The sequence below is a fragment of the Pleurodeles waltl genome, chromosome 9, assembly GCF_031143425.1.
Source record: "Pleurodeles waltl isolate 20211129_DDA chromosome 9, aPleWal1.hap1.20221129, whole genome shotgun sequence".
Lineage (NCBI taxonomy): Eukaryota > Metazoa > Chordata > Amphibia > Caudata > Salamandridae > Pleurodeles > Pleurodeles waltl.
Window position 1 is genome coordinate 29,186,810 of NC_090448.1, and position 23,341 is coordinate 29,210,150.

The window sequence follows — 23,341 nt, forward strand, 5'->3', positions numbered from 1 at the left end:
ACATCACTTGCCAGATATAAAACCTCCTGCACACTGGGAGCTGCAGGAAGATCTCCCAGAGCAGTGAGTGCACAACATCCCCTGGAGCTGAAACCTGTTGCCCACTGGGGGCTGCAGGGAGCTCTCCCGGAGCAGTGAGTGCCCAACATCCCCTTGAGCTGAAACCTCCTGCATACTGGGACTGCAGGGGTGCTGCGGAGTTCTCTCCGGACCCCGCACACTCTGCCCCCTGCCCGCACACCAGCCTGCGGGACCCTTCTGGCAGGGTGGTCTCGGCGAAGATCCTGAAAGGAGAGATCTGGGTACCTGCATGAACCACACTCTCCAGGTTGCAGGGACTCTGACCTTCAGCAGATTGTAGAAGGAGACGCTCCAGTACCAGCATGGACTACCCCTGACAACAGATGTCCAGGCTGCAGGAACGCCGCAGGGAGATGTCCAGTTTCTGCGCATGCCCAGCGCGTGAACAGGCTGCAGGTCGTTCTAAGAAGCTCTCCAGGCGCTATAAACGCGCAGCGCCCACCTGGGCTGCAGGAGCGCTGAAGTTTCCCTCGTGCCGCAGGGAGCTTCGCGCACGCGCACGCGCGCTCACGCATACACACACATGCACAGCCTGGATGCTGCAGGAAGCTGGCCGTGCACCATGAATGTACGACACCCGCAGAGGCTGCGCGGGCTCGGGGCTCTCACTGCCGCTGAAGGGAGCTCTCCCTTCATCCTTAATGAGCAAGCATTTCAGATGCTGCGAGAGTCGCGGCCTGGCACGCAACCTGCGCGGAGCTGCTGATGCGCAAAGGATGCTGCCTGGATCTTCCTGGGTACCACTGATGCGCAGCATCCTTCCCGGCTGCGGGGGCTCTGGTCGTTCACGGATGCTGCGTGGAGCTTCTATTGTGCATTGCACGTTGCAGGGAGTTCCCCAAGTACCCTGAATAAACGTCCAGCAGAGGCTGCAGCGTCTATGATTGTTCGTGTACTCTGAGTGTACAGCTCCTACAATATTCTGCAGGGCTTCTAGTCTTTGACGAGCTCCGAAGGATCCCGCGCGGAGCTCCCCAACCTGTCACAGACCCTGCTGCAGGGAGCTCTCCGGGGGGCCCTGAGAGAGCATCCCACCGTCTATGATCGTTCGTGGACTCTGAGTAACAGCTCCCGCACATTCTGCAGGACTTCTAGTGTTTCACCGGATCGGGAGGATTCCCGCCCGGAGCTCCCCAGCCTGCCACAGACCCCGGGATCCTCCTGAGGGTCCCGGATGTGCAGCACCTGCACAGTTTGCAGGAACACTGGCGCTTCATGGATGCTGAGATGATGCTGCAGGGAGTTCTTCGGGTACCCTGAAGGTGCAGTAGTGAACGGGGGTACCGGGAGCTCGCATACCTCTAACTGATGCTGCGATTCTTGGACCGCTCGAGCGTGCCCCGTCTCCTGATCTAGAGTGGATTATGCAGGGAGTTCTGTGACCTTTTCCGGGTGTTGAAGGGAGTCCTATGACCTTTCAAGGATGCTGTAAGAAGCAATCTCTCGCGGATGCTCAAGGAATTCCTCTCTGCTCCCACGGATGCTGCCGGGAGTTCAGTAACCTCCCACGGATGCTGCAGGGAGTTCAGTGATCTCCCACGGATGCTGCAGGGAGTTCAGTGATCTGCCACGGATGCTGCAGGGAGTTCTGTGACCTCTCGTGGATGTTCCGGGGAGTTCCGTGACCCCTCAAGGATGCTGCAGGTAGGTCCGTGACCTCCCACTGATACTGCAGGGAGTTACTTGACCTTTCATGGATGCTGCAGCCATATGAGCACTCACGGATGCTGCAGGGAGTTCAGTGGATGTCCAACGGATGCTGCAGGAAGTTCCTTAACCTCCCAATGATGCTGCAATTAGTTCCTTGACCTCTCAAGGATTCTGCAGGGAGTTCTATGACCTCTCACGGATACTGCATGGAGTTCTGTGACCTCTCAAGGATGCTGCAGGGAGTTCTCTGATCTCTCACGGATGCTGCAGTTCAATGGTGGAAGACACAACGAAAGCAAATTCTGCAGAAAAGAGGAGAGATACAGCCAAAAGGTAAGAGCCCGCTACATAACTACTAACAGCGCCCTGAAGCGTCTCCAATACAGGCGCTGAGCTTTAAGAAGCATACACATAGACAGTCCCCAGGGCAGCGGTAACTGGAAGTTGGTTTTCCTCTCTGTTTTAAGGGTCCGATTTTGCTCATTTTAACTAAGATCACCCATACAATAATTACATTCATGTTATGCCCATGTGGTACCTTAGCCTCACGTGTCAGCTTATCTGCCCTCCCCCCCCAAGTCATTTATGCGAACCCCAAATGGCCCTTCATCTATCCCTCGCAATATCTTACTTTATCCTAAATGCCTCATTTTCTGACCAAATGGCACTTTATCTCACCCTATATGCTCCTTTAATGTAGTGCCACATTGATATAGCGCTTGCTAGCCCTATGTGGGACGCTGAAGCACTTGACCACATGGGTAGCGCGAGTGTGAGGTTGTAGGTGTGTTGTCTTTGTTTTCATCTTGTGTGGGAAGTGTTTCTATGTCATGTCTGATGACCACCGAGGTGCGGTTATCGTGTTATGGGACGCAGCGCTTAGAGGTGCGCTGGATGAACTGTGCAGTGGATGAAGGAGTGTGCGATACAGGCACATAGTTTATGGTTCTCAGTAAGCTGGCAGCTTTCAGCAGCTCTGTTTTGCCACATATCGTGTACACCGACGATTGAATACTACTGTTTCCCCGACTTGCGGAAGAATAGAAGATGCACAACTTGGAAGTACTAATGGCAAATGAAAAATAATATGGCAAATCAAATTTGAAGTCAATTGAGTAGCCCTGAAGAAGTCCTATGTTAAAGGACGAAACGCGTTGGCTGTTGCTGCAATGAATTTATGTACTGTTGGAAAAGAGAAAAGAATAAAAAGAAGATTTGCATAATATTACATCAAAGAATTGGACATTGAAACATTATTAGTAGTGGGGAACTACCATTGTTCTAAATTAAGCTCTGCGGGTCCCTTTAGGTTTTTTTCTTATTTTGACAGTCCACTTCCCTGGTTACTGCACAGGATTAATCATTCTGATATATTTTATTTAAAGTTTATAGTCCTGAGCAGGCTTAAGAGAGAGGAAGACATTGGTCAGAGATCCGCTGGGGTGGACTTTGTACAGATCATTCCATATCTGAGTGTCATTGTGAGATGCAAAGAAGTGGGAGTAGTGTGTAGCTTGTGGGGTGTTACCCTTCAGCATCAACTTATCTGACCCTATGTGACCCGTCATGTGACATCCCTAGTGTCACCTCCTCTGACCTCAAATACCACATTAGCAGACCTGATGCACCTTATCTTACCCAATATGACCCCTAAACCACTTTATGTGACCTCCTTATAATGTGACCAAGCTAGTAACACCGCATCTGACCCTCTAGGCCTCATTATCGGACCCAATGTCACCCTCTTGAACCCTAGATGTCCCATCATCTGACACTCCTGGTCTCACCATACCTAACCCTATGTGTCCCAGTATCTGATTACTAAAGAATTTTATGTGAAACCAAAATGCCTCATAATCTGACCCCCAGAAACACCTTATGCTACCCTACATGCCCCAGTATCTGGCTCGCTGTCACCCTATCCGACCCTGTATGCAACATTATCTGACACCCCAAGTACCACCTTATCTGCACCTATATGCCCCATTATATGTCCTAATGTCACCCTATCTGTCCCTGTATGCAACATTATCTGACACCCCAAGTATCACCTTATCTGCACCTATAAGCCCCATTATCTGACCCAATGTCACCCTATCTGACCCTGTATGCAACATTATCTGACACCCCAACTACCATCTTATCTGAACCTATAAGCCCCATTATCTGACCCAGTGTCACCCTATCTGACCCTGTATGCAACATTATCTGACACCCCAAGTACCACATTATCTGAACCTATAAGCCCCATTATCTGACCCAATGTCACCCTATCTGACCCTGTAGGCAACATTATCTGACACCCCAAGTACCATCTGACCCTGTATGCAACATTATCTGACATCCCAAGTACCACCTTATCTGAACCTATAAGCCCCATTATCTGACCCAATGTCACCCTATCTGACCCTGTATGCAACATTATCTGACACCCCAAGTATCACCTTATCTGAACCTATAAGCCCTATTATCTGACCCAATGTCACTCTATCTGACCCTGTATGCAACATTATCTGACACCCCAAGTACCACCTTATCTGAACCTATAAGCCCCATTATATGTTCTAATGTCATCTTATCTGACCTTGTATGCAACATTATCTGACACACCGAGTACCACCTTATCTGAACCTATAAGCCCCATTATCTGACCCAATGTCACCCTATCTGACCCTGTATGCAACATTATCTGACACCCCAAGTACCACCTGACCCTGTATGCAACATTATCTGACACCCCAAGTACCACCTTATCTGAACCTATAAGCCCCATTATCTGACCCCATGTCACCCTATCTGACGCTGTATGCAACATTATCTGACACCCCAAGTACCATCTTATCTGAACCTATAAGCCCCATTGTCTGACCCAATGTCACCCCATCTGACCCTATATGCAACATTATCTGACACCCCAAGTACCACCTGACCCTGTATGCAACATTATTTGACACACCGAGTACCACCTTATCTGAATCTATAAGCCCCATTATCTGACCTAATGTCATCTTATTTGACCCTGTACACCACAATATCTGGCCCATACGTCACTGTATGTGCCTTTCATATGCCCCATCATCCGACTCTCTCTATTAACACCTTATCTGACCCTATATGTACATTTATTTCAGTAGATGCACCTTACCTGACCCTCTATCCCCCATTATTTGTTCTATAAATCCCTTTATATATACCTCATAATCTGATCCCTGGTAACATATCCCTTTATTTGTCTCAGTGTCACCATATCAGGCACTATACCCCCCATCGTTTGATATTCCGAATATTAGATTATACGAACCTACATGCACCATTCACTGATCGCTAATTCACTTTATGTGAAGTCACTGTGCCTCATAATCTGACCCCAGTAACACAAGTGACCCCGTATGCCCCATTACCTGAGACAAGGTTGCCTTATCTGACCCTATAAGCCCATGATCTGACCCCTAAGTCACTTTGTGAAGTCACTGTGCCTCATAATCTGACCCCAGTAACACAAGTGACCCCGTATGCCCCATTACCTGAGACAAGGTTGCCTGATCTGACCCTATAAGCCCATGTTCTGACCCCTAAATCACTTTGTGAAGTCACTGTGCCTCATAATCTGACCCTCAGTAACACAAGTGACCCTGTATGCTAATTTGACCCCCAATAACACAAGTGACCCTGTATGTCCTATTACCTGAGACAAGGTTGCCTGATCTGACCCTATAAGCCCATGATCAGACCCCTAAATCACTTTGTGAAGTCACTTGGCCCCATAATCAGACCTCCACTAGCACCTCATGTGACCCACTAATACCTCATGTGACCCTGTATGCCCCATTACCCGAGACAAGGTTGCCTTATCTGACCCCATAAGCCCATGATCTGACCCCTAAATCACTTTGTGAAGTCACTGTGCCTCATAATCTGACCCCCAGTTACACCTCATGTGACCCTGTATGCCCCATTACCCGAGACAAGGTTGCCTTATCTGACCCCATAAACCCATGACCTGACCCCTAAGTCACTTTGTGACCTCGTGCCCATCATCTGATGGCCTTTTTGATCCTATCTGACCTCATTTGTCCCATTAACCGGTCCTATAATACCCTGAAGTCCCTTTATTTGACTCAATCTATCCAGTAACTGCCTCTCTCGTCACCCACCCTGACTCGGTACCCCAATGCGTGTCTCGCAGTGCCCCCTTATTTCCTCAACAAGTCCCACTGTGACCCCCACGTTACTCTATCAAACCACTCTGTATTGAGATATAAGCTCCCTGTCACCGGATCAGCCCCCCAATACTTGACCTCACCCAAGTGTCTCCCCTTAAACGCCTTTACATTTGTCACCTCACCTCCATTAGTGTGGATCCCCTTAACCAGCTGGATATGGCCATCTCGTACCCTCCCCCCCAAGATGTCCACAAATCACCCCCCAGTACGGATCTCATTGATCCGCTCTCTGCCCCCGTGGTGCCCACATGCCCCCTTTTTCTTCGCAGCACAGATGCCCCTCTTATCGCCATATAAACATGTTTATTACCCCGGTGTATCTCATCTGTTCTGCCCCATTATCTGCCACCCATCCGTCCATTTATCCATCCATCGTTCCAGCCATCCATCCATGCATCCGTCTACCTATCTACGTATGTTTCCTGAGCTGGCACATATGGACTCCATACATCCTGTTATCAGCTCAGCTGTTGTCTCCATCTCAGGCCCCCATTGGTTCTCGCGTCTGCCTTCTGTCCCCCGCGTGACCCTCTTTCACCTTTTGGGGTTCTGTATGGTCCTCTCCCTGCTTCTGATACCCCTTTAGTTTCTCATGTGGGTTATCATCTGCGCGCCCAGATGCCCCGTTTCTTGGCACTCTGCAGCCTTACCTGTGTCCAGCGAGCCCCCTTTTCAGACCCAAATGTATGTTTTACTTTTATTCAGACCCTGGGTCGCCATACATTGTCCCGATGCACCCCCGACGACCCCCCCCCCCAACTCCTCTGCTAGCCCAGGTCTAGTAACAAGGTTACTGGGCGAGTAAAGATGCTCGGCCCCAATAGCCGTCAGCAGGGGGTAATGTGTTAATATGCTGTTTTACGTGGTATGAGGATACTATGGACGGACTAGTATAGCGCCTATATGGCCCGAGAGCTGTCCTGGGGGCTCTAGCACTGGGCTGGGGATCGCAGGTGTCTGTGACTGACCCCTAATGCTCGTCCCTGGGTGTATTTTCGCCGACGTCGCAGGCAGTGCTGAAGCTTGACTCTCGCAGATCTGTCCTCTCGCGCTGCTGGACAAGCGCCTAGAGGCCAGCTCCTCCTGGACCGTGCACATCCACCTCGCCGGCTCCGGACGCGCGAAGGCGAAACCGCTTCCATGCGATTTCCAGCTGCGAAATGGCTTTGGGCACTGAAGCGTGGTAAAGTCTTAATCCGCGCAGCGCCTCGTGGGAAGCGGTTGTGGAAACGACCCCTGTGGAGGTTACTGCTGCGCGCAGCGCTAGGCAGCGTTGCCGGGGACACAACGGGGAACAGACTGCACAACTCCGCACCATTTAACCTCACACCACTAGCCACCGACCCGTTAATGCACGGCTCCGAGTTGACCTTTTTACTTGTATCTATGTATGTGGTGCTTGCATAGCGCCGACCTAGCCAAAAACGCATCGCAGCGCTATAAAAGGTTCTCTGATATCGCAATGATAAGCCCAGCACATGTTTTGCTATCACAGAAGAGTCTGATTTGGAGAAGGACGTTTGCCATTGTCTTTCCCCCTTTGCCATCTTAAACATTCGTTTTGCTCACTAATTTAAAATAGGGTTTATAAATGCATTTTATTACTAAAATTGAAGATAGAGACGCAACATATAGCAAGTAGCAGACATTGCCATTAGCGGGCGACGTTTTTTGTAATTCCCTTTCTATCGGGGGTGGGGGGCGCCGAGAGAGCGGTAGACTGTATACAAATTCATATATTTTAATGACAGTAGTAAGATATACATTGCTCTGCACGTCACCCAGCCTTCCATGCCCCCACGGTATACCACACCCCTAGAATACTTTAAGAACCCTGAGTAGAGAGTGCTGTGGCCCTGAGTTTCCTACCTCGATGTTAGAAACCTGCTCTCTAGTTGGCAGAGGTATCACCCTGTCCGAATAAGGACCACAGCTCTAGTCAGGGCAAGTCAATGACACATCATAACTTAAATGGCTCTTTAAGAGAAAGTCAGATTTTTTTTAGAAAATATTCAATCCCGTATCTGCATTTCAACACCCCCTTACACAGTTCATGTTACGCTCTGGTGTTCAGCTCAATGCACACTTAGTAAGGAGGTGGGGTCATGCAAGATTTAGTAAATGACACATCATAAATTAGCCTGTGCTCACCCCCTGGTAGCTTGGCGCAGGGCAGGCAAGCCTAACTTGGTGGGCAGAGGTCACGGAGTTCCACTACGTGAAATCCCTCAGACTTGATTTAAAACTCCGTAGAATTCCGCGGAGGCGGAGTTCCGTGAGTGGCGGAGTGCCACCTGCCGAGTGGCACACTGCCCTGAATGTACCCGATCTAGGAAGCGCTAGGCAGGGTCGGGCCAACAAGGCCCGACCCTGCTTAGTGCTTCTCAGATCGGGCGCATTCAGGACAGGGCCGTGGGCAGTGAAAGCTGCTGTTTCAGGCCTCTTGTGCACCGGCCTGCCCTGTGTGCACTGCAAGGCAACAGGCCGGTGCACAAGAGGCCTGAAACGGCCCTGGCCTGAATTCAGACCAGGGCCATAGGCAGCAAAAGCAGCAGTTTCAGGCCTTTTGTGCACCAGCCTGCCCCGCCGTGTGCACACAGAAAAGAAAGGGTAACAAGGGTCTTACCTGGGTCCAGGTCGACTCCAGGGTCCCCGTTGCCGCTTGCCAGCAGCTTCATGCCACTGACATTAGGCCGAGACTGTGCACTGCAGCTCAGTTATGGGCCACACAGCGCAAGTGCAGACTGTCCGCGCTTGCGCTGTGTGGTCCGTACCTGGGCTGCAGTGCGCACGCGGTGAGACCCATTCCAAGGGCGGGGCTAGTGGAGTTTTTAGTCCAACTCCGTGCTTCAAGCAGAGCGCAGAGTGCCAAAAACTCCATTAGCACTGCCAGTGGAGCAGAGCTCACCACCCACCCCTATGTAGGAGGCAATGTGTAAAGTGCTTGTGCCACAGTAACACAATAATCATGCAAGGTACTCCACAGAAAGAGACTTCACATGGGTATACAGAAAAATAAAGCTTGCTTATCTAGACACTTTTAAGTTCAATATGATACAGAAATATTTAGCATTGAAGACTGAAGGTAGTACGATAAATGTGCAACAAAAGAGTAATAGGTCAAAAAGATGATGCCGGGAACTCCTTGGCACGAGTATCCGATGCACATGGTCACGTTCCTACCAGGAGCTTTATGTGGCTATGCAGGGCCAGAGCCGCCGGGTTGAAGTTGATGAAGTGCGAGCAGTGGAGCTGTGCAGGGGCCGCTTGAGTAAAATTGAAGACACGAGAGTGGTGATGCAATGTAGAAACTGCACGGGTGAGGTCGCTGTGGTGAGAGCGGCAAAGCAAGACAGGAGCCACTTGGGTGAAGTTGATGCGTGTGAGCGGCGAAGCAGGGCAGAAGCTACTCGGCTGAAAAGTCAATGCAATGAAAGCGGCACAGTAGGACAGGGGCCGCTCAGGTGAGGTTGATGCGATGCAAGCAGCACAGCAAGGCAGAGGCTGCTCGGGGGAAGTTGATACGATGAAAGCAGCAAAGCAAGGCAGAGGCCGCTCAGATGAAGTTGATGCGATGCATGCGACACAGCAAGGCAGAGGCCGCTCAGATGAAGTTGATGCGATGCAAGTGACACAGCAAGGCAGAGGCCACTCAGATGAAGTTGATGCAATGCAAGCGGCACAGCAAGGCAGAGGCCGCTCAGATAAAGCTGATGCGATGCATGTGGCACAGCAAGGCGGAGGCCGCTCAGATGAAACGGTACAGCAAGGCAGATGAAGCGACAGAGAGGCAGAGCCCGCTCAGATGAAGTTGATGCGATGCAAGCGGCACAGCAAGCCAGAGGCCGCTCAGATGAAGCTGATGCGATGCAAGCGGCACAGCAAGTCAGAGGCCGCTCAGATGAAGTTGATGCGATGCAAGCGGCACAGCAAGGCACATGCCGCTCAGATGAAGTTGATGCGATGCAAACAGCACAGCAAGGCAGAGGCCGCTCAGATGAAGTTGATGCGATGCATGCGGCACAGTAAGGCACAGGCAGCTCAGATGAAGTTGATGGGATGCAAGCGGCACAGCAAGGCAGAGGCCGCTCAGATGAAGTTGATGAGATGCAAGCTGCACAGCCAGGCAGAGGCCGCTCAGATGAAGCTGAAGCAAGCGGCACAGCAAGTCAGAGGCCACTCAGATGAAGCTAATGCGATGCAAGCGGCACAGCAAGGCACAGGCTGCTCAGATGAAGTTGATGCGATGCAAGCGGCACAGCAAGGCAGAGGCTGCTCAGATGAAGCTGATGCGATGCAAGCGTCACAGCAAGGCAGAGTCCGCTCAGATGAAGTTGATGCGATGCAAGCTGCACAGCAAGGCAGAGGCCGCTCAGATGAAGCTGAGGCGATGCAAGCGGCACAGGAAGGCAGAGGCCGCTCAGATCAAGTTGATGCGATGCAAGCGGCACAGCAAGGCAGAGGCCTCTCAGATCAAGTTGATGTGATGCATGCGGCACAGCAAGGCAGAGGCCGCTCCAATGAAGCTGAGGTGATGCAAGCGGTACAGCAAGGCAGAGGCCGCTCAGATGAAGTTGATGCGATGCATGCGGCACAGCAAGGCAGGGGCCACTCAGATGAAGTAGATGGGATGCAAGCGGCACAGCAAGGCAGAGGACGTTCAGATGAAGCTGAAGCGATGCAAGCAGCACAGCAAGGCACAGGCTGCTCAGATGAAGTTGATGCGATGCAAGCGGCAAAGGAAGGCAGAGGCCTCTCAGATGAAGTTGATGCGATGCAAGCTGACCAGCAAGGCAGAGGCCGCTCAGATGAAGTTGATGCGATGCATGCGGCACAGCAAGGCAGAGGCCGCTCAGATGAAGCTGAGATGATGCAAGCGGCACAGCAAGGCAGAGGCGGCTCAGATAAAGTCAATGCGATGCAAGCGGCACAGGCCGCTCAGATGAAGTCGATGCGATGCAAGCGGCACAGCAACGCAGAGGCCGCTCAGATGAAGTCGATGCGATGCAAGCGGCACAGCAAGGCAGAGGCCGCTCAGATGAAGTTGATGCAATGCAAGCGGCACAACAAGGCACAGGCCGCTCAGATGAAGTTGATGGGATGTAAGCAGCACAGCAAGGCAGATGCCACTCAGATGAAGTTGATGTGAGCGGTGAGGGGAAAGCAGGTCTGCTCGGATTCCCTCTGGGCTTGGAGGTTGAGTCTTGGGTTGCTGGGCAGAGATCAGCAGGGTGGCATACCCGAGCAGGGCAGCAGTTACTGACAGCAGTCAGTCCCGGCAGGGAGGCAATCCTGCAACAAAGCAGGATTAGCACTGATCAGCAGTGGTAAAGTGCTCAGAGTCCTAAAGCCAACAAAAAGAAACAGCAACACAACTTGAGGTAAAGGCTGAAAGTCTGGTTGCGGACCACCCTAAGGATGCCAGGTCTAACACTCAATATCTTATCTTCTTAGCTCCCGACCACCAGCTCATTTCTAGTCGGCCACTGAACGAGCAATACATAAAGATGCCTTTGCACAATCGTGTCACATTTGTTGTGTTCTGACGGATTGCTGCTTATTCTTTTAACATGTGGGCTGGCGTTTACTTTTCTTTCTCTGACGGGAAAGTGAGACGGGTTTCTTTAAAGAGAAATATCTGACAATCTTGCTGGGCTGCAAGGAGGGTGAAAGGAAAGGCTGTAGGATGTCATTTTTTTGTAACATTCAACAACATTTAAATACCTGTAGATGAACTGTACACATGTTTCAGACTTTATCAGCAGTTAGGAAAGCAAAAGGGACGCACATGCTTTATAATTCTGAAGTGTGATGGAAACAAAGGTTTTAATGGGACCAAAACAAATCAAGACACATTTACTTGGTGGTGATCCAAACCTGATTTCCACACACAATCATTTGTTTGCTATGTAGTTTTATAAGTCAAACTTTATCTGAGCAGAAATGTAGAGGCCATTTCTATAGAAAATGTTTTGTCTGTAAACGGCAGTGCAGTACCACACCATACTTTAATAATGTATTTGTGACTGTGTGCCCCAAAAATCCATCACCAGCTTCATTCTACACCCTTTCCACTCCCCATCTGAATACACGTGCTACGCTTTATGTTAAGCCAGGATTTTTCTCAATTCCTCTGACTTCAGTGATGCAACTTTGATGTCGGCACTACTACTCTGAAAATTGTTCCCGCACAACTGGTTCAAAAGTTCCAAACTACGTCCCTAAGTCCAGTTTTGAAACAAACCATCACAAGCCAGACTCCGGGTGAACCTTCCAGTATTTTTTGAGGCTGTTTCTTTTTTTCACAAAGTCATTTCAGCTGAGAATGTGCTCACTACACGTAATTATGCACAGTTACCCCACTTGTGTATGACTTTTACACATAAATTGTGAAATATGGATGTGGACTAACGGCCAGAGCTGCCGACTTTGGATCCAGGGAACCAGATTTGAGACCCAGTGTTGGCTCTGAGTAAATCACTTAATTAAAAAAAATTAATCTAACCTTAAGTATTGTAATCTGGTGCTCATGTAAAACAATCAAACACCCTTGGGCAGTATTTGTGCTATATAAAACTGTATTAAGGACGCTGCTATTTATAGGAACATTATCAGTTTACCCCACAGCTTTTTCTTTTGTGCAAGATACTGATTTTTGAGTTACCTCAGAATTCTTAGGGCCACATGTACAAATAATTTTTCTAGTTGCAAATGGGACGAGCCACAGAATCGGCCTGTTTGCGACAAAAAAAATGCTTTCTGGGATGGACAAAGCCCAAATTGTGATTCTGTAACTTGTTTCGGAATCGCAATTTGGGTTTTGCAATACTTTATTTGAAAGGGGCGTGTTCAGGGCGTCCCTTAAATATCAAACCTGAATGGCATGTATGATTGTTTTGTGACTGTGAATGCGGTTGCAAAACTATTGCAGTTAGCACCAACTTCAAACTGGTGTTAACCCGTTTGCAAAGGGGAATGGGTCCCCAAGGTACCCCTTCCCAATTATGAATGCATGCAAAAACGTTTTTTAAGAGCAGGTAGTGGTCCCACAGACCACTACCTACTCTTAAAAAATGAAACTGAAACTGAAACATTTCATTTTTTTCTTTTTAAACTCATCCCGTTTTCCTTTAAGGAAAACAGGCTGTGTTTGGAAAAAAAGATTGCTTTATTTAAAAACAATCACAGACATGGTGATCTGCTGACCCCAGCAGGCCACCATCCCTGTGATTTTTTTAATTCCCAGTGGGTTGCAAATTGTGACCTACCTCATGAATATTACTGAAGCAGGTATATTTGCGACCCACCAGGAATCGCAAATGAAACTCAATGACTTTCTTACATTTGGAATTGAGATTTCCTAATTGCGATTCCCAAATGTTAGTACATGTCACCCTTAGGGCCATATTTATACTTTTTTTGCACTGCATTTTCGTAATTTTTTTACGCAAAATCAGCGCAAACTTACTAAATACAATTATATTTTGTACGTTTGCGCCACTTTTGCATCAAAAAATTGCGCAAATGCGGCACAAAAAAAGTATAAATGGGAGCCATAGTTCTTTGTAGATTTTGGACATTTAACACATTTTTCAAAGATTTCTAAATTCTAGAAAGTACCTGCAGATTTTATGGTTCTACCTGAAGAACATTTGTAGAAGCGGCGGAAAGGAAGAAGAGATGAGGGGCACAGCCTTAGGGGCAGGTGTTGACACAGACTAGACACACTGAAGGCACTGAGTGCGGTGCTCATTCATTTTATTTGACACTCAGGTGAGCTGCGGCTGGGCGGAGCAGCGGTCACCTGCAGAGTGAGTCTTGTAAGAAAGCCGACCGGCCAAAGTCACCTGGGTGCTCTTACCCTCTATAGCCAGGAACACTGGAATTATTCGGCACAGGAGGACCAAGTTCAGCATAACTGATAACTAAATAGCGCGGCAAGAAAAGACAGATCATGTGGTGTAATGTGGCATTTTTGTGACAGTATTACTTTCTTATTTTGTCATTTGTACACAGGTTAACACTGTCTGGGCAAAGGTTTCATCTCATTAGTATCAGTTTGATGAATAAATACAGTAAAAAGACCCTAAAAGATGTCTAGTCAACTTTTGCAAATGGCCTTCCATTGTGTGGGAACATTTGCTGCCGTGCTTTTAGTAACTTCTGGTCTATTTGGGCTGGAACCCACATTTCTTTTTTTGCTAAAATCTGCAGATCATGCAGCAGATGACGGATTATGTGGTAAATGCGGCAAATCCATAATTATGCGGTAAAATGCTGCAGCCAAGGAATCACACCATTCCAGTGGCTATTACTCAATGCAATTTGTGGATGCTATTGGGGTACGAGCATGCCGAAGGGGGGTTAAGGAAAGAGGTGTGAGGGTGCAGATACCCCGGCATCAGGACTCAGGAGAGCTGCTGACAGGTGAATGTAGGCAGGAGGAAAATCACGAACTGGAGCTCCAGAGATGTGCATGAGGTGGACAGAGACCACACACATCTCAATTAGGGTGTTATCTGAACACGCTCAAGAATGCACTTAAGTAGTGTGTGCGCCCCCTGATATACTTTTCTAAAAAATCTTTGTGCAAATGTTGGTATATTCGGGCTCCCGTCATCTAGCTGCCCTTTCAGTGCAGGGAACTACCCCCCTCTCAAATTCAAAGAATATTACAAACATATTTCACCCCTTTCTGAAGATCCCACTTCAGACATTTGTACTGCAGGCCCAGCACTTGTTGACTGTCATTGTTTTTGGGGTAGCCCCCCTCACTACGCAGACCGTACACCCCAAGAACTCATCGCCGTAATAATAATTTGTTCTTTACAAAGCTCTTTATATCACGTTTCTGCTATTTCTAATCACTGTATAATAGATGTTACCATATTTAACCTCGGAAGGCTGAATGTCTGAGTTGGCCTTGCCAGGATTCAAACACAACCTGTCACTCAGAGTCTATGGTAGCGATGATGTAGCTGTCTTGCTAGGTGCTGTTGCCGTGTTTCCCTCATTTACTAGTTTATGCAGGTTGACCTCAAATTTATGTTACTAACTCATTTTGTATGGAGACTCCAACTCACTGGTGCCACCAGCTGGCCACACGGGTAGACTGCATGCTTTCACCTTGGTAACTACAGCTGCAGACCCTCCCAGGCACGCGTCATGACTCACCAAGCATACAACAGGATCCCACTCCGAAATGGTCTCTATCAGTCTGGAGTTTGTAAATGAATAAATGAGTGCAGAGACCAAAGATTTCCTCGGAGCCAGTGCTTAATTTGTGCTTGTTGTTTCCGGTGCTGAGCACCGGCACTTATTCTTGAGGGCCGGCGGCTATTTTTCTGCCTCACGCATTTACTGCTAACAAAAGACACATATGGGAAAGACGGAGGAAGAGAAAAACGAAAAAGTGTCACAAAGGAGAAAGTAGAAAGCTGCAAGAGTGAGCTGAAGGGGCAGGGATTGGCTGTAAATGGATTGAAGAGGCCCGAGATGGCTTCAGGATTAGCCGCCTCAGTATTCCGTGGTCGTACATTTAATTACAGCAGCCGCATGTTTAAGAGGAGGGCTTTGGGCACCGGCACCTTTTTATTTACAAATTAAGCACTGCTTGGAGCCCACCAATGGCACTGACGAAAGCCAGGGTTGCCCAGTACCAATGCTGCAGGGTCTTCGTTCCAGATTTTGCCTCTTTCATTCACCACCCTACACTTCAAGTCTCATCTGACTCCTGCAGGATCTTTTTCATATCTGCTGTCTCCATTTCTAACTGTTTTCCAGTCTTTGCCTTCTGTGTCTTGTTTCTGCCAATCTCTGAGTTTGAGTCAAAGTCTGAGGTTGAAAAATAGGCCCCAGACTGCAAAAATGAGTGCCGGTGCCCACCGCCTGCAACCACTGTCACTAGTTAAATATTAGTGCCTTACCCTGGTTCAAACAATGGTCTCAAACAGGCATCCACTTCCGTGGTGGGCACCTTGGCATGAATCTGACCAGTGTGTAACCAAGTACACGGCCAGCGCTTAACCTAAAGCACCTGGGACCTCCAGCTAGGAACAGCTGTTAGTCCTGGGCTTTTGTGTGATAGCCTGATGCATTCTGGTTATTGTAGTCTTGGTTTGCTTCCACTGAACTACTTGGAAAAACAAACTTTAAATCAATGATTTGTTGGCACAGGACTGGAAGTAGTATCCTTAATAACTGGCGTGAGGTTGTCCCTGTCCAGGTGAAACATTGTTGGGCACCGAAGATGATAGTCCCCCATATCAACGTATGGTTGGTTACATGCTTTGAGAGTGTCACTCTGTAAAATGCAGCCCCCTTGCCAGCACCAGTGGGTGGGGGGTGCTGACAGCCTTATTTTGTGGCCATGGTTAATGGCGTTCATCACAGGTCACCTACAGTGACTTAACAAAGGCCCTCACAGGTCCAGCGATGCAGAGGGGTCCCCGAGCACCAGGGGGCATGCTCAGCATAGTACTCTGGCCTGAGAGCCCCTGCCTGAGTTCGGAGCCCCCCTCCCACCCCCCTATTTACTTTGCAAGGGCCCCCCTCACGTTTCCTTACTCTACTGGTTACATATAGTGTCCAGGAGGCAGGTTTCTAAAATGGGCGTGAAGCCTTGTTCACAATATAGGATGCTAGCATGTATTTAAGGAAATCTCATCCTGTTTTCAACTCCCCACGTTGTGGATCTGCTCAGTTGTTGGCGTCGAATTCATGAAGGGCACCGTGAAGATTCACTCACACGAATGACACTTTCTGTAATTTTCTTCTTTCAGAAATAAATACAGAGAGGAAATACACTGTGTTCTGTCTGTTTTTATCAGTAAAAATCATGAAAAATTGAAAAACTGTGTCCTTAAACTTAAGTTAATGCTGCAGTTACCTGCTCCACTTCACGACTGACGCCTGCCTGCTCCTCGTCTCCTTTCCCAGGGCCCCAGGGCAGTCACGACTGACGCCTGCCTGCTCCTCGTATCCTCTCCCAGGGCCCCAGGGCCCCAGGACAGTCACCACTAGTCGCCACATCTCTTCCAAGAAACCTGTTTCAGTATGGCCAGATAACCCCACACTCTGACCGGTGCGAGACATTACACCAGATGTACATTGTCCTAATCCCAATCCAGGGGCAGGGAGAACAAGAGGGTGAGACAGAGAGAGAGACAGAGGCTCACTCAACAGGGTGAGACAGAGAGAGACAGAAACACCAGGGGGTGTGACAGAGAGAGACAGAGGCACCGGGGGTGTGACAGAGAGAGACAGAGGCACCGGGGGTGTGTGTAGCAGAGAGAGACAGAGGCACCGGGGGTGTGACAGAGAGAGACAGAGGCACCGGGGGTGTGTGTAACAGAGAGAGACAGACGCACCGTGGGGTGTGTGTGACAGAGAGAGGCAGGGGCACCGTCGAGTGTGATAGAGAGAGGGAGAGACATGGCAGGACCTGGTGTGAGAACAAGAGGGTGACCCAGAGAGACAGAGTCAGAGAGTGAGAGTAAGATTGTGCGACAGGGAGAGACAGGGTAAGAGGAATGAGAGTGTGCGGCCGAGATACAAGAACACTGAGGGAACGACAGGGACCAAGTGTGAGAACGCGAGGGAGTGACAAAGAGACAAGGTCACAGGGTCAGATCGAAACAGAGAGAGACAGATAAAGTGTGGAAATAAGAAGGTGTGATAGACGAGTCCCGGGGGTTACCGCCTGGGAAGAAGATACGTACTGGTGAATTCTGGCGGAGCCGGGGGATGGGGTTACTGCATGGGGGGAAGATATGGACTGGTGCATGCTGGCAGAGCCGGGGGTTACTGCCTGTGAAGAAGATATGGACTGGTGCATGCTGGCAGAGCCGGGGGTTACCGCCTGTGAAGAAGATATGGACTGGTGCATGCTGGCAGAGCCGGGGGTTACCGCCTGTGAAGAAGATATGAACTGGTGCATGCTGGCAGAGCCGGGGGTTACCGCCTGTGAAGAAGATATGGACTGGTGCATGCTGGCAGAGCCGGGGGTTACCGCTTGTGAAGAAGATGTGGACTAGTGGATTCTGGCGGAGCTGGCGGATGGGGTTACCGCGTGGGAAGGAGATGTGGACTGGTGCATGCTGGCGGAGCCGGGGGATGGGGTCACTGCATGGGGGGAAGATATGTACTGGTGCATGATGGCCGACCCGGGGGTTACTGCCTGGGAAGAAGATATGGACTGGTGCATGCTGGCAGAGCCGGGGGTTACCACCTGTGAAGAAGATATGGACTGGTGCATGCTGGCAGAGCCGGGGGTTACCGCCTGGGAAGAAGATATGGACTGGTGCATGCTGGCAGAGCCGGGGGTTACCGCCTGGGAAGAAGATATGGACTGGTGCATGCTGGCAGAGCCGGGGGTTACCGCCTGGGAAGAAGATATGGACTGGTGCATGCTGGCAGAGCCGGGGGTTACCGCCAGTGAAGAAGATATGGACTGGTGCATGCTGGCAGAGCCGGGGGTTACCGCCTGTGAAGAAGATATGGACTGGTGCATGCTGGCAGAGCCGGGGGTTACCGCTTGTGAAGAAGATGTGGACTAGTGCATTCTGGCGGAGCTGGCGGATGGGGTTACCGCATGGGAAGGAGATGTGGACTGGTGCATGCTGGCGGAGCCGGGGGATGGGGTCACTGCATGGGGGGAAGATATGTACTGGTGCATGATGGCAGACCCGGGGGTTACTGTCTGGGAAGAAGATATGGACTGGTGCATGCTGACAGAGCCGGGGGTTACCGCCTGTGAAGAAGATATGGACTGGTGCATGCTGGCAGAGCCAGGGGTTACCGTTTGTGAAGAAGATGTGGACTAGTGCATTCTGGCAGAGCTGGCGGATGGGGTTACCGCATGGGAAGGAGATGTGGACTGGTGCATGCTGGCGGAGCCGGGGGATGGGGTCACTGCATGGGGGGAAGATATGTACTGGTGCATGACGGCAGACCCGGGGGTTACTGCCTGGGAAGAAGATATGGACTGGTGCATGCTGGCAGAGCCGGGGTTACCGCCTGTGAAGAAGATATGGACTGGTGCATGCTGGTAGAGCCGGGGGTTACCGCCTGGGAAGAAGATATGGACTGGTGCATGCTGGCAGAGCCGGGGGTTACCGCCTGGGAAGAAGATATGGACTGGTGCATGCTGGCAGAGCCGGGGGTTACCGCCTGGGAAGAAGATATGGACTGGTGCATGCTGGCAGAGCTGGGGGTTACCGCCTGGGAAGAAGATATGGACTAGTGCATTCTGGCGGAGCCTGGGGATGGGGTTACCGCATGGGGAGGAAGATATGTACTGGTGCATGATGGCAGAGCCAGGGGTTACCGCATGGGAAAAACATGTGGGCTGGTGAATCTGGCGGAGCCGGGGGTTACCGGCTGGGAAGAAGATGAGGACTGGTGCACACTGGCAGAGCCCGAGGATGGGGTTAACGCATGGGGGGAAGATATGTACTGGTGCATGCTGGCGGAGCCGGGGGTTACCACCTGAGCAGAATATATGGACTGGTGCATGCTGGCAGAGCCGGGGGTTACCGACTGGGAAGAAAATATGGACTGGTGCATTCTGGCAGAGCCAAGGGATTGGGTTACCGCATGGGGAGGAGATGTGGACTGGTACATGCTGGCGGAGACGGGGCTTACCGCCTAGGAAGAAGATGAGTACTGGTGAATGCTGGCAGAGCTGGGGGTTACCGCCTGGGAAGAAGATTCGTAATGGTGCATGCTTGCAGAGCCGGGGGTTACCGCCTGTGAAGAAGATATGGACTGGTGCATGCTGTCAGAGCCGGGGGTTACCGCCTGTGAAGAAGATGTGGACTGGTGCATTCTGGCGGAGCTGGCGGATGGGGTTACCGCATGGGAAGGAGATGTGGACTGGTGCATGCTGGCGGAGCCGGGGGATGGTGTTACTGCATGGGGGGAAGATATGTACTGGTGCATGATGGCAGACCCGGGGGTTACCGCCTGGGAAGAAGATATGGACTGGTGCATGCTGGCAGAGCCGGGGGTTACCGCCTGGGAAGAAGATATGGACTGGTGCATGCTGGCAGAGCTGGGGGTTACAGCCTGGGAAGAAGATATGGGCTAGTGCATTCTGGCGGAGCCGGGGGATGGGGTTACCGCATGAGGAGGAAGATATGTACTGGTGCATGATGGCAGAGCCGGGGGTTACCGCCTGGGAAGAACATGTGGGCTGGTGCACACTGGCAGAGCCCGGGGATGGGGTTAACGCATTGGGGGAAGATATGTACAGATGCATGCTGGCGGAGCCGGGGGTTACCACCTAGGCAGAATAGATGGACTGGTGCATGCTGGCAGAGCCGGGGGTTACCGCCTGGGAAGAAAATATGGACTGGTGCATTCTGGCAGAGCCAAGGGATGGGGTTACCGCATGGGGAGGAGATGTGGACTGGTACATGCTGGCGGAGACGGGGCTTACCGCCTAGGAAGAAGATGAGTACTGGTGAATGCTGGCGGAGCCGGGGGTTACTGCCTGGGAATAAGATGTGGACTGGTGCACGCTGGCGGAGACGGGGTTGACCACATGGGTGGAAGATATGGACTGGTGAATGCTGGCGGAGCCGGGGGACACTGCCTGGGCAGAAGATATGGGCTGGTGCATGCTGGTGGAGCTGGAGATTACTGGTTGGGCCGAAGATATGGGCTGGTGCATGCCAGCAGACATAGTGGTAACCGCCTGGGCATAAGATATGGGTTACTGCATGCTGGCGGAGCAGTGGGTTACCTCCTGTCCGGAACATATGGACTGGTGCATGCCGGCTGAGCCGCGGGTTACGTCCTGAGGAGAAGATATGGACTGGTGCATGCTGGCGGAGCCGGGGTCTCTGTCTGTGCGAAAGATATGGACTGGTGCATTTTGGCGGAGCCGCGGGTTACCACCTGGGCAGAAGTTAAAGGCTGGTGCAAGCTGGCGAAGTCAGGGGTTACCGCCTGGGCAGAAAATAGTTGCATGCTGGCGGAGCCAGGGATTACCAGTCGGGCAGAAGATATGGACTGGGGCATGCTGGGGGAGCCACAGGTTACCACCTGAGTGCAAGATATGGACCGGTGCATGCTCGCAGAGCCAGAGGTTACCTTCTGGGTGGAATATACGGACTGGTGCATGCTGGCAGAGGCAGGGGCTACTGCCTGGGCTGAAGATATAGGCTGGTGCATGCTGGTGGAGCTGGAGATTAGCGGTTGGGCAAAAGCTATGGGTTGGTACATGCCAGCAGACCCGGAGGTTACTGCCTGGGTGGAAGATATGGGTTAGTGCATGCTGGTGGAGCCACGGGTTACCTCCTGTCTGGAAGAAATGGACTGTTGCATGCAGGCTGAGCCGCGGGTTACCTTCTAGGCAGAACATATGGACTGGTGCATGCTGGTGGAGCTGGGGGTTACCTCCTGGGAAGAAGATATGGACTGGTGCATGCTGGCAGAGCCGGGGGTGACCGCCTGTGAAGAAGATATGGACTGGTGCATGCTGGCAGAGCCGGGGGTTACCGCCTGTGAAGAAGATATGGACTGGTGCATGCTGGCGGAGCCAGGGGTTACCGCCTGGGAAGAAGATATGGACTGGTGCATGCTGGCGGAGCTGGGGGTTACCTCCTGGCCAGAACATATGAACTAGTGCATGCTGGCTGAGCCGCGGGTTACCTCCTGGCTGGAAGATACAGAATGGTGCATGCTGGCAGAGCTGGGGATTAGGCGGAAGATATGAAATGGTGCCTGTGGGCTGAGCCGTGGGGTACCTCCTGGCCAGAAGAAATGGACTGGTGTATGCTGGCGGAGCCGGGGTTTATTGCCTGGGTGGAAAATATGGACTGGTGCACGCTTGCGGAGCCGGGGATTACATCCTGGGTGAAAGATATGGACATGGACATGTGCACGCTGGTGGAGCTTGGGGTTACCTCCTGGCCGGAAGATGTGGACTGGTGCATGCTGGCAGAGAAGCAAGTTACGGAGGCAGGGAATGCCCTAAAACATGGGAGAAAGTGTGAACTCCCTGGCAACGCTTCAGGGGTGTCACTGTCGCTCCATGAGCAATATCAGGAGACTGCATGGGCAGGAGAATGAGTTGGGGTGCGAGTGGGAACAGGAAAGAAGGTGGTGAGGACAAGATCTGGTCATGGGGGAATAGATAACCGGTTAATGCTGATGTAAATTAAGGCGGTCAATGGTTTATTTCTTTGAAACCAAAAACAAATATTTAAAACAAGAGTGTGGTAGAGGGAGCCTGGGCCCCCCACATGGCACTTTTTTAGACAGGAGTCATGTTCATGGGGGTTGTGCGTCAAAAAATGACGCTAGTCACGTCAGAGTCATTTTTTTTACGCTAGTCATGTCAGAGTCATTTTTTTTACTCTAACCTGACTATGCCATTCTTTGACGCACAACCTCCAGTCTTCCCTACGCCTCCCCCACTCAGTTAGCGCCATTTATTTTGACGCTAACCGTGCCTTAGCGCCGGCAAGCGTCATTCCTTAAATATGACACCCAGCTGGCGTCCAGGAATGGCGTCAAAAAGTATAAATCAGGGCCTGAGTGAGAATAAAAGCAGGCAAGAGAGGCACAGAGTGAAAGGCAGAGAAACATAAAAGAAAGAAGAGAGATGGCTGCCCGCGGCCTCAGCATGAGGAGGGTGAGACCCAGCTGGGTGAGAGTTCCATCCTTTATTACAGATTACTGTACCCCAAGAAGTATGTCAGAGAGTTGCACCCTTAATACTGCAGTGCTGACTACAGAGAAGGTTTACATACTGAGAAAACATAAATAAATACCTGGTGTGATGAGGTGCAGATCCCAGAGCCGCTGATGGAGTGTTTCAAGAGCCCATCTTGAGAGTGTGTGGCCTTGGGGAGGGAAGATGCTGGCAGAGGTCAGAGGTCAGACTCGCCACAGATTCAAACCATCTTATGCATAAGTACAGCGAGCGTGCTTTATTGATGTAATTATTATTAGTGTTATTGCTATTATTACTGTTGTTATTGTTATTATTACTTTATTTCTTATTACTTTTATTATTGTTATTATTATTGCGACTACTGCTATTATGATTATTACTGTTCTTCTTCTTATTATTATTATTACTGTTATTATTATTGTTATTACTACTACTGCTATTATGACTATTACTATCATCATTATTATTAATATTACTTCTATTACTGTTAATATTGCTGTTATTATTACTACTACTGCTATTGTGGTTATGATTATTACTGTTGTAATTATTATTAGTGTTGTTATTATTATTATTATTATTATTATTGTTATTGGTATCATTATTATTATTGTTATTATTATTACCACTACTGCTATTATGATTATTATTACTGTTATTGGTATTATTATTAGTAGTATTATTACTGTTAATAATATTGTTA

At 50.2% G+C, this 23,341-nt stretch overlaps 1 protein-coding gene across 1 annotated transcript in view; it reads left to right on the forward strand.

The window, feature by feature from the left end:
- Positions 1–357: 357 nt before the first annotated feature.
- LOC138258883 (G-protein coupled receptor 22-like) overlaps positions 358–23,341 on the forward strand; it is a 734,602-nt gene continuing 711,618 nt past the window's right edge. Inside the window, exon 1 of the mRNA XM_069206194.1 lies at positions 358–2,064. The gene's annotated coding sequence lies outside the window, so the exon portion shown is untranslated. The remainder of the gene's footprint in view (positions 2,065–23,341) is intronic.